Source organism: Protobothrops mucrosquamatus, unplaced genomic scaffold (assembly GCF_001527695.2).
Source record: "Protobothrops mucrosquamatus isolate PMUCROS unplaced genomic scaffold, P.Mucros_1.0 scaffold1469, whole genome shotgun sequence".
Taxonomy (NCBI): Eukaryota; Metazoa; Chordata; class Lepidosauria; order Squamata; family Viperidae; genus Protobothrops; species Protobothrops mucrosquamatus.
Window position 1 is genome coordinate 122,075 of NW_015387647.1, and position 11,903 is coordinate 133,977.

Below are 11,903 nucleotides of genomic sequence, written 5' to 3' on the forward strand. Positions count from 1 at the left end.
GGGGTCCTTTTTGGCAGAGGATATTTGGGGATGGTCCAGATATTTGGGAATGTGCTGAAAGTGTGGTTGCAATTTCTACAGGGTGGTCAAAGCTACACTGCGTAGCTTCATAATAGCAAGCCGACCAAGTGAGGTGTTATTTATTTGTTTGTTTGTTTGTTTGTTTCGCCCAAGATCTGCTGGGGCTCCTGTGTGAGAGAGAGATAGCCTCATTTCTGCTACACAAGCATTCTCTTCCGGCCCTTCTGGTGATGTAATGTGCAGGCAGAAAAGGAATTCAGATTCCTGTGTTTATTAAAACACCTCAGCAAGAGAGCAGAGGGTGGTCAGGATGGACATATGGGACCCATTCAACCCGTGCTTCCTTTTCAAAGTAACTCACAGAGCAATTTAGAAAAAAAGTTGTCAGCAAGCATCGACACTGTGTGCTGTCCCAGTGTGAATCCCATCAATGCTGCAGGTTTGGGGCTGATATTCTTGGAAGACCTTTTTGATGATAAGTCAATAGCTGTTTCACACAGTTTAATCAATACCAGTCAGTGGCCATCGATACCTAAACCAGAGAGTGGATTTGTATGTTTGTGAATTTCAAACAAGGACTGTAGTAATAGCGGTGTTGAAGAAGGAAGGATGAAAGGCATGGAAGCTGATGCAGATGAAAAGGGTGTTTTGAAAGTGAATCCCAAAGGTGCTTTCTCACGAGGCAACTGGACTTCCTTGTTTTTCTTTGAAGACATTTTGCTTCTCATCCAAGAAAGTCTTCAAAAAAGTCCAGTTGCCTCTGAAAAAGCACCTTTGGGGTAACTATGACCTGGATGACCGAGAATCTTCCATAGACAATTGAAAATGAATCTAAATAGCTGTGTTGCTTTTTATGATTGTTCTGAAAAGTCACTAAGAGCACCCTACTTGTAAGTACTGTTGTATGTTTGTCTGAGTGTCCATTTATCCATGCATCCATATAGAAATTTCCAAGATTCCTGAAGATTTGAAAGCGAAATTGAGAGGAACATCTCAATTCCTTCATTCCTTCTCCTCAATCTCTCATTGATTCCTTACCAACTGAATAACTAAGAATGCAGAAACTTGTGTGTTTCTTCCTGTGTTCTGCACTCATCTGAAGTCTGTTTTTAGTTTCTTGAGAAGAACATATTTCTACATTATGGCTATCGTGCACTATCAAAGCTTAGGGAAACATCTGGAAATAGCTATTTGAAAGGAACTCTTAAAAAAAGGTCCTGGAAAGGTTGCTGCTTTGTGAACTTTTAGGTCTGGAGTTTCAGTTTAATAATCAGAATCTCACAGTGTAACCTAAAATGACAGTTTTGAGGGATTTCAACCTGTCAGGTGCTTTCAGAGAAGAAAGCCCTTAAATAAACAGAGCTTAGATAAGTTAAAGCTTAGATTGGTTTTAGGATATTTTTCAAGACCAGCTGCAACATGAGTGTAAAAATCAAGGACTCTTGGTCCTGACACACAGTAACACTTGATGTGGAACTAAGTGATATGATGGACCTACGGAAATTCAACAATGTAAAAGTGTCTATCATAGTTCTGTGCTCTCATAAACAGCAGCAGAGAAGTTCATAGCATTTTCCGTATTTTGCTTCTTTAGGGAAGAAAAGAGGAAGATGTGAGTTGGCTTGTTTAACATTGTCTTTACAAAATACTGTGCATTGAGGGATGTAGCACTCCAGCTGAATTGAAATTTGTCTAAAATGCCTTTTGACTTCATTTAATGCACATTGTAAGGAATAGCTCTCCACACTGTATACATGGAAAGCAAATATTAGAATTTCACTCTATTGCATAATACAAAGAGAAAAAGAAACACATTTGCTGACTGTTCTTTCACAAAAGGCAACTCAACAAGGCAGCCAACTAAGAAATTTTGGAGACTGGAAAGTAGCAAAAGATTTTTTTTTAAAGGGTGCTGTAGCTAGTAGCCCAGTGCACGGTTAAGAGTGAAAAGAGTCCTCAAAATACTGTATACAGAGAAGGCAACATTTTTTCTGTTTCATAATTTTTTGTAATATGTTTTACAAAGAACATAAAAATTAACACAAGCTAATAAATAGTAAGTAAAAGAAGGAAAAAAGGCAAACGAGTGGAAAAAAGAATTAAAAGAAGTTTCCAATTTCCTTTGTAGCAAACATATTATTAAACATAATATTAAGTACAAATGCAAACTGTCTTTTACTTTAAGATTATAAAAAGCTCACTTTTTCTATTATTCAATTATAAGTGCCTGTTTTTCTGTCATGCAAAAAAGTCTGTAAGGGGTTTCCAGGTAAATGTAGACATTGGTTTTTTTCTGATCAAATAAGTTAATTTAGCCATCTGTGCAAGTTCCATCATCTTCACCAATCATTCCTCCATTGCAGGCAGGTTTTGAGCAAATCTCATTATAGTTGTTATATATAAAAACCAATTCCATGACTTTTTTCTAGTTACCTGTCCATTAGTCCCAAAAGAAAACTCTCTGGTTTCATTTGTACTTTAACCTTGAAAACCTTCTGAATTAATGTATGCATATCAGCATATGTATCCATTTTTTTTTCATTTTTGCATGATAAAATGTCCCTTCATGTTGTTCACATTTCCAGCAAGGATTCAAAATACCTTTACGCATTCTACACAGTTTCTTTGTTGACAAATGCCAATGATACATCCTTAGAAAGACAACATTTTTTCATGTGGAAACAAACCACCAAACCTGCAAATCCTTCATATTTAACACATCACATGTATTGTTTATTAATCTTTTTAAGATGCTCAAACATCAGGGGAAGGGGGCGTTTTTCACAAGGAGTTGGTTATTTGGATTTTGGTAAACTAAATTTTGATTCCAGGCATCACTCCTGATTATTTTATTATTTTTAATAAATCACTAGCTGTGAGGAAGAATAGTCAACTAGAGTTTACTTATTTATTTAATCAATTTATATTAGCTGCCCATGTTAACAATAACTCAATCACTAAAGTTCTCTACTATTTGAAAAAAAACCCTCTCTATGTCTAGTCTTTTCTATTGACAACCACCGTAAATTCAAATCCTAACAAGTCATCGCCGGAGGTGGAGTAAGGCTAACTTTTTCATCATAACTGTTTGATTATCTCGTTTGTAAACCGCTTCAGTAAGATGGGCAGTGTAGAAATTTGATTGACAGATAAATAAAATAATCTACTCAATTTTATATTGTCCTCAACACATGAAGAAATTTTGAACATCCTTAAGGCAAAGCACGCTTCATTCTAGAGCAGTGCTGAGAATAAGGTACATATCTGTAGGTGTCAGTGTACCTAGGAATTCTTTCTTAGGAACCGTAAGTTTCATGTCCCACAAGGATTTTGTTGCTTTTCTTAAGGATTCTTTTATTTGTTTTTTTAGGTTTCCTTAATTAAAATGAAATGGACAGTTGCCATATTGGAAAACAAAACATTGGTCTCTACCCCATTTTTAATCTCAGGAACTTGCAACATCCTTAGAGCTCTAAATGGTGCATGGTTTCAACCTACAGGTCTTTGCTTGCAGGTATACTCACCAGCTTAGAAGAAAAGAGACGAAGGTGGTATGAGTCAAAAATATTATCCTAGTGTAGGCAATTAATTTTTCCAAGGGGCCACATGAGAAACTGGGGACTGTTGTGGTGGGCCAAACCAATCGTACTGTGAATGTGCGAAAACATGCACAGGCGCACATACTTAAAACTGAAAAATAAAATAGCAGTCACCTTCAAAATAAAAGCAATGCAATTGTATTGCGTGCGGGACATATACTTATTTACATTTGATTTCTGTTTTCCAGTTGATCTCACATGGGCTGAACAGGGACAGCCAAAGAGTCAGGTGTCACCTGGGGGAACATAAAATGCCCAGGTCTGTCCTAGCAGCTAGAGAAAATGACAAGCAGAAATATCAGCAGTTTGACATCTGATTAATGGGCACAGCTACTGCAACAACAGTTTTATAAATGCACAGGTTCCTCCTCCCAGCCATCTACTTCAATGATGACCACTTTTAAAAGTGCCTATAACAAATATTCAACATTCTACATTTGTCTACCAATCCCCAAAGGTATCCTATTCTTGCTCTGGAGCCTAATTGTGTTGCTACCACATATCCCATCCCCCCTCCACACGCTTCTTTCTTTATATTTTGCTTGGCAGAAATTTCTAAAGGCTTTTATACAAATCCAGACAATCACTTAAAGGCAAGCCAAGAGAAATTCTCCATGTTGTCTGCCATCCAACGATCATCCAGTTTTATAGCCCTACTCTGATGATCCTTAATTAACAATTGAGAGAAACACCCATTTTATTTAAATTAATTTGCTTTCAAATTTTATGTCAAAGAACAGTAACAAAGATATGTTTTGCATTATCAGATCAGTTTACTTGGACAATGAAAGAACTCTTCTCAAAAATGGGAATAATACTATTGTGAGCATAGGAAAAACCAAGAAAATATTGTGTGGTCAAGATGTAGTTTGCTGGGTAGCATATCTGCATATTAGAGCTTTCTTTAATGGAGAGTCCAAATATCTTCCTTATGTGGATGACTTTTTGAAATCCTTCTTTGTTGTTGTACTCTTTGGGGTACATGTCTTTTATTGACAGATAGCAACAGCCTCTGTTCTCAGTCCTGGCTCTATTTAATCATACATACTGAAGAAATCCTAGAAAATAGAAATTAATTATTTGGGACTTGCTAGCATAATTATCCAGTATCATCACTCACATGGGCCTGGCAGCAAAAGTCAAAAAAACTGCAAGGGAAACGCAAAGGAGAATTACCGCATTGGGACAGCTGGTCAGAAAACACAACCTTTTGATTCTGCACAATGTTTAACAGTTATGATAGCTGCTAGAGGAGCAGAGATATTCAGTGTGTTTATGTTTCTGTGAACCACTCACCTAAATACTTTTTTCCATTATGCCAATACCTGTTGGGAGGTTTCATTGGTCCATCCACAATAGGGTTGCCAGGTCTGCTTCCAAAAAATAGCGGACAAGCGGGGGGGGGTTTAAGTAGTAAAAAAAGTAGACTGTGCAGCTTTAGATTACGTACCATTTCATCATAAAGCTTTTGAATTAAAAAAATGTCCACTATTTTGTGAAAAAAATAGTGAACATAATGTGAAAAAAGCGGACTGTCCACTCAAATAGTGGACACCTGGCAACCCTAATCCACAATGCAATCAGTCTATGGAGCGCTTTGTTTTGGATAAGTCTGTAATCTGGATGAATGTGAGAAGATGTTTGAATGAGTTTTCTAGAACCCCCCCCCCAAAAAATACAAGTTTCCTAAATGTCTGGATATGGCTGGTGTGTTCAGGAAATTAATGTTCAAATAGTATTCCCATGAATTTCGGCATTCCATAAAAATGCAAAGTCTATGACAAGTGCTGCTGGCTACTCTAATACCAGCAGATCATTTTCATAAGACTGAACTCCAGTCTCTTCTTTTTCTTGAATGTAAATCTGTCTATTTACTTAGAATTGAAGTTAGATTCTGTTCCTAGTATTTTATGGGGCGCCCACCCTCAAATCATTGGTTTTATGGGAGCATATTGGATAATAGTGAATATTCCTTTTTCCAAATTCTAGTTAAGTCATGGATCCCTGGTTGACATGCTCAAAACCCTGTACTAGCAATCTTACTAAATTTGGCTATTGGAAAAATGATGGCTTTTTTTCATCACTCCAGTTCATGTTCCAGCCTTATCTACATCTTCCCTTCTTTCCTTATGAACAGTAATGTTCTCCTCCAAGCCAACTTAAGGCACCTCTCATTCTAATGATGCCAGTTCAAAAGCTCAGTGAGACAGACAGAACCCACCCCCCATTTCATGTGCCAAAAAAGGAAAAGTGACCACTGATCAAGCCAGATGGTGATCATTGGAGTTGACCTACAACACACTTGGGAGAATATCAAATTCTGGAATTATAAATTGTATACTCAGTTTGAGTGAATGTGGACAGTTTCATTTATCTGATTTAAGCCTATACCAGTGATGGCGAACCTTTTAAACACCAAGTGCCCCAAAACCACTCCGCCCGCTCCACCCCCACTCCACCCCGCCTCTGCCCCGCCCTGCCTGCTTGCAGGGCCACCTACCGCCTCCACAGTCTGCCGTAGATCGCCCAGGTGCCCCTGCAGTGCCATGGCGGCCACACCCTCCGCCCAGTCCCCGCAGCAGCATCTGTGTCTGACGGGGCGTGAGGGCAGAGTCTTGTCCCTGCTGCCCGGCTGCCATGTCCTTGGCTGTGCTGCTCCACGCAGGCCGCGCCAAGGGGCAACTCTCCTCTGGGTTGGGCTGCTGGTGAGGGGACAGTGGAGGGAGGCGGGGCTGGGGCAATGGCGCATGTGCCCACAGAGAGGGCTCAGCATGCTATGTCTGGCACGCATGCCATAGGTTCGCATCACTGGCCTATATAAACTGAGGTGTGAGCTATAGCAAAATGTGCTATATATCATATGCTTTGTGCGAACTATAGCTCCACGAGAGATTGATGCATTTCTGTGAGAGAATAAGGGTAAAAATAGTAATACAGGTAGGTCCTCAACTTACAATGGTTCATTTAGTGACCGTTCAAAGTTACAACGGCACTGAAAAAAATGACATGACCCTTTTTCACAGTCACGACCTTCGTAGCATCCTCATGGTCATGTGATCAAAATTCAAATGCTTGGCAACTGGTTCATATTTATGACCGTTGCTGTGTCCCAAGGTCATGTGATCATCTTTTGTAATCTTCTGACAAGCAAAGTCAATGAGGAAGCCAGATTAACAATTGGATTACTGACTTATCAACTGCACTGATTCACTTAACAGCTGAGGCAAGAAATGTTATCAAATGGGGCAATAGCAATAGCACGTAGACTTATATACTACTTCACAGTGCTTTACAGCCCTCTCTAAGCAGTTTACAATCTGGGTCCTCATTTTACCGACTTTGGAAGGATGGAAGGCTGAGTCAACCTTGAGCCGGTGAGACTCGAACTGCCGAACTACTGGCAGCCGGGAGTCAGCAGAAGTAGCCTGCAGTACTGCGCCACCAGGGCAAAAACTCACTTAACAAATATCTCACTTAACAACAGAAATTTTCAGCTCAATTGTGGTTGTAAGTCGAGGACCACTTATGATAATAATTTACTTACTTTACTCACTCTAATAATTTTCCTTCATTAGAGTTCTGTCTCTTGATCAGAGGTTCAAGTTTTTTCAGGTTCTGCTGCCCAAGAAAGCTTTGAAAATCCCCATTTAGCACATGCCTACAATTTTCTCTTCAATGTATGCATTCATGTGGAAAGGATTCCCTCAAGTTAAGACTGAAGGCTGCTGGAATTAGGAAAGTGGAAGCGATTAAAGCTTCAGTTGTCTACCGTCCTACAGACATCAAATTGCAACTACGGTACTTGCAATTTGGCTGTGTGTGAATTCTTGATTCAAGATGAATATCAACCAGTCATTAGAGGGGACCATTCATTCCAGTCAACTTGTAATCTTTGTAATTGTAACCCATGCCAGTTTTTATATGAAACATGTCATATTCCAAGTTTCACATTCGGATCTAGTGAGCTAGATGAAAATGGGCACTAAGAAGGAACTTGGGCATATCTACCTTTCCAGGAGGAAAATATCAAAAAGGGATAATGGCATGATTATTTGATCTGCTCTCCTAAAATCAACTGGACCCACTTTTAAGTGGAGTTCAACCTGGACTGTAAGTGAAGATTGCCAGTTTGCAAATTAGGGATTTGGCCTTTATTCATAATTACTTTTGTACTGGTATCAAGAGGTATCAAGAGATTCTCTCACCTGCCCCTAACATTTCATCCGCTTTTGTCAGCTTTTGTGTGTGACACAAGAAAAAAAAAAAGAGTTGCGGCAGATGGATGGAATCTGGGGAGGAACCAAGGAAGCTGTGTCATCCCTAATTCAGCAAAGTTAAACATTCAAATAAGGTATCCAGGTTGCAGCCTGGCAATCTGGGTGTAGAAATATCTTTCTTATCTACAACTGAAGAATTCGTTTCATTGTTTCTGTTGCTATGAGTCAAGGAAAAAACGTTCAAGTTTCTTGGAAGTGAGATGTTGATGAGTCAAACTGAGCATCTGAACTATATGCTCGGAAACTAATTGGTATCTTGATTCTTCAAGTTGAACATGTGGCTGTGGTAGCAGTGTCACAGAAGGGAAAGTGTGCATATGCATGTGTATGCATGACCAAATGAATTATTTCAGGAAATTATTTCAGAGCAAAGCAAGAAATCTAGAGTAACCTCCTTTTTCCACCAAGCTTAACACTATCTACTAGGTAGAATCCAGTTCCAGAGAACTGGATTCCAGGGAATGGTCAAAACACTGGATTCCAGGGAATGGTCAAACTGGATTCCAGGGAATGGTCAAAACACAATTTAAACACCTTAAACTGTGGTGTCAGAGGGGAAACACACTGCCTAGGGAAGCAAAGTAATTACCATCACAGTATTGCTTACAAAACCCTACTAGATTCTTTGAAGTTCCACTTATCCAGAGAATTTCCAGAGTCTGAGCAACTCTCTCCCTCATCCAAATATATTAATATCTTACTTCACAAATTTTAAAGTAGGCTCCGGCAGTGAAAACGGGAATTCGATGAAATTAAAATTAAGCTTTGGTGCCATCATCTTTTACATTGCAGATTTAACATCCCAAACAGTTTTAATAAATTTATCAGGAAGATATGGCCTAAGCAGTGAAGAAATTAAGTAAAGCAAGCCTGGGGATGAATTGTGGCCCTAGATTGCATACTTTTGATTCAAAAAGTTTCACTGACAGATCCATTTATGTGGGATATTTTTAGCCCCATCCTACCGTATGTACCATATATATTGGCGTTATTGTTGTTTATTAAAATTAGTTTTAGACTGCCCTTCATAAATGTCAATAAATATGAACACACTTAAGCATAACATAATATCATCTCAGTAAACCAGATGTCTTTAAAACAATGCAGTCTAAATAATTTTCCTGATTTAATTTTTGACAGCAGTGATAATAATGCTGCATGGGCTATTAAATAAAGCTTCCAGGTGTAATTCAAAGTGTTGATTATCACTTTAGAGTCCCTTATGGCACAGAGGCAGGTTACCTGTGGGACCCCAGCCAACTTTAGGCTAAGGTTAAGTGGGTACTTGCCTCTGGCACCAAAGCTTAGAGTATCAATGTCATTCCTTCTTCTAATCATTCTAAAAATGCAAAAATGCAAATCTTCACATTGGCAGGAGGTGGTGCCATCAGTCAATGTGGTGTAGAGATACCATGAGCCACAATAGTGTATCAGGTATGGTGCCTCTATATCTAGGGATACCATACCCCATATATCTCTGAGCCGACACTTCTGTATCTCTAATGGTCTACATCATATTAGAGCTAGTATAATGGGCATGCTTTGGATCACTTCTACAAAACAAGATCACGTGGTGGGCCTTAGAGGTCATGCCGTCCCCAAGGTTCAGATGGCCCTGACCTTGATAGTTTTCATAAGACCCTAAAAATCAGGTTTTCTCCAAAGCATTGGGCCAGACCAGGGGTCTTCAAACTTGGCAACTTTAAAACCTGTGGACTTCAGCTTCCAGAATTCCCCAGCCAGCATGTATGGCTGAGGAATACTGGGAGTTGTAGTCCACAAGTCTTAAAAGTTGCCAAGTTTGGAGACCCCTGGGCTAGACTATGCAATGAGCCCATCCCAAACTGAAAAGACGACATTTGACTGTATATATTTTGTTTTGGATGCTGGTTGTGTTCTGGAGTTTTGTGCTTCTAAACATTTGTGACCTATTCAGAGTTGGGGCAGGGGTAGAAATTACATAAATAAAATAACTAAGTTCTCCAAACATTCTAATAATTATAGGTTGGTTGAGTTCTTAAGGATTCTTTTAGATAGCTCTACATGCATAAGTACATTGAAACTTATCCCATAATTATAGTTTCAAGAAATTTCTAGGACTAGACAACTGTTATTCATCTGTAAGAACCTTAGAAATGGCCTTCTGCATCCAACTAGCAGCTGATTTCCCCACAGAAAGCAAGGAGGCCCACAGTACGTAGGCCTATTGGCCCTCTATGCTGCTGATCCCCAGCTGCCAATCCTGGAGGATAACATATGGACACCGTAACTCATAGCTACTGTTAGGTTTATCCTCTGTGAATTTATCTAAGGCTATTTGAAAACCATCTGAGTTGGCTGCAACTGCAACATTAGTCTCTGGGTATCACTTTAACTATGTGGCTATAATGACAGAGAGAAAAATTGCCCACTCTTGAAAATGGATCACTCATATAAATAAAGCAGACGCCTTGCTTTGCACGGCACGTCGTGAAATGGATAGGTTTGTAGCTGTGCTCCCTTGCCTGTTGAGTCTGGTAGAGAGAGATGGTCTCAGGTAAATGCCCTGCAATTTACAGAAAAATGTGAAAGGTTCGTCGGTTCTCTGTGTTCCTTAGATACTATTTTGAAAATGCCCTTTTATGCTTCACCATCGTCCTCTTGCAGTGTCCGCCACTGAGCTGTCTAGTTCATAAGTGATATGTTATTTGTGAATATAGGCTATGCATGTATATGTAGAGCAGTGTTTCTCAACCTTAGTAATGTTAAGATGTGTAGACGTCAGCTCCCAGAATTCTCCAGCCAACAAGCGGTCCTGAAGCACCTACATCCAGCATTGTCTTCTTATTTTAAAAGCACTGGCAAGATCTTACAGCGTTAAGAAACACTGCCTTGGAAAGTTTTATTATCTTGTGAAAAGTAAAGGTGTTCTTTCATTATTACATTGCAGTGTATTTCTCAGGCTTAGCCCAAGAACAACTTAGAACACTCCAGCCAGTGTAGAGTTTTTTTATTTGCTTACATCCAACAGACAGAACCTTGCCAGACTAAACCTTTACTACATTTACCCTAACCGATAGGGAGATTGGTCCTGGATGGCTATCCTTATTCTCTACCTCTATCCATCTTCAGCCTGTGCTGTCTCTTGCCTTTCCCCTCTTTCTCGAACGTGCTTCCTCCTTGCCTACCACTTCACTGTGGTCCATCACACCAGCTCCCTCTCCATAAGCACCATCTCTCATAGTATTAGAATAAACAAAGAGAATTGATGAATGTATAATATTGACATCTGATTTTCCTTCTCCAGATTGCAGTTTGATTTTTTCAGGTTGTAGACTAGAAAGGTTCAAGGTTACAGCTTGATTGCTGAGAGAAAAAGAACAGAAGGATAGGCATTAAACCTCACACTGCCAGGATCAGCCCCGCATTTTAACCGCCAAACTTTGCGCTATATGATAACAGAGAATTTTTAGCACCAAATCTGAACTTTAACTGAATTATTGCAGTCATTTAACTGTTGTTTTTTTATTTATCAAATTTATATCCCACCTGTTGTAACAAGAACTTATGGCTATATAACAGTGCTTCTTCCTTCATTTTTTTTCCCCACAATGACAAGGTGGACTGAGAGAAAATAACCCAGTGAGCATCAGTGGCTGTTGTAGCCTGGGTTGTTACTATTTTTATTTATTAAATTTGGCTCCCTGCTCCTTGTCCAACGTCTTAACAACTCCACCCCATTGGCTGTCCATTTTAAAACTCTTCAAGATATTTGAAAAAGACACATATTTTTGCTCCCATTATTTCTGTTGAATAGGAAGTTCTGCTAGAGAGGGCGCGCAACTTGGGAGTCCTCCTGGATTCACGGCTGACCTTGGATGACCATCTGTCGGCCGTGACCAGGGGGGCGTTTTATCAGGTTCGCCTGATTCACCAGTTGCGGCCTTTTCTGGACCGGGACGCCTTACACACAGTCACTCATGCTCTTGTCACCTCCCGCCTGGACTACTGTAATGCCCTCTACATG

The 11,903-nt window shown here is 39.6% G+C and overlaps 1 protein-coding gene across 1 annotated transcript in view; it reads left to right on the forward strand.

Moving 5' to 3' along the window:
• Positions 1–11,903, forward strand: part of PLPPR4 (phospholipid phosphatase related 4) — a 36,506-nt gene that overhangs the window by 400 nt on the left and 24,203 nt on the right. The gene's annotated exons all lie outside the window — the stretch shown is intronic.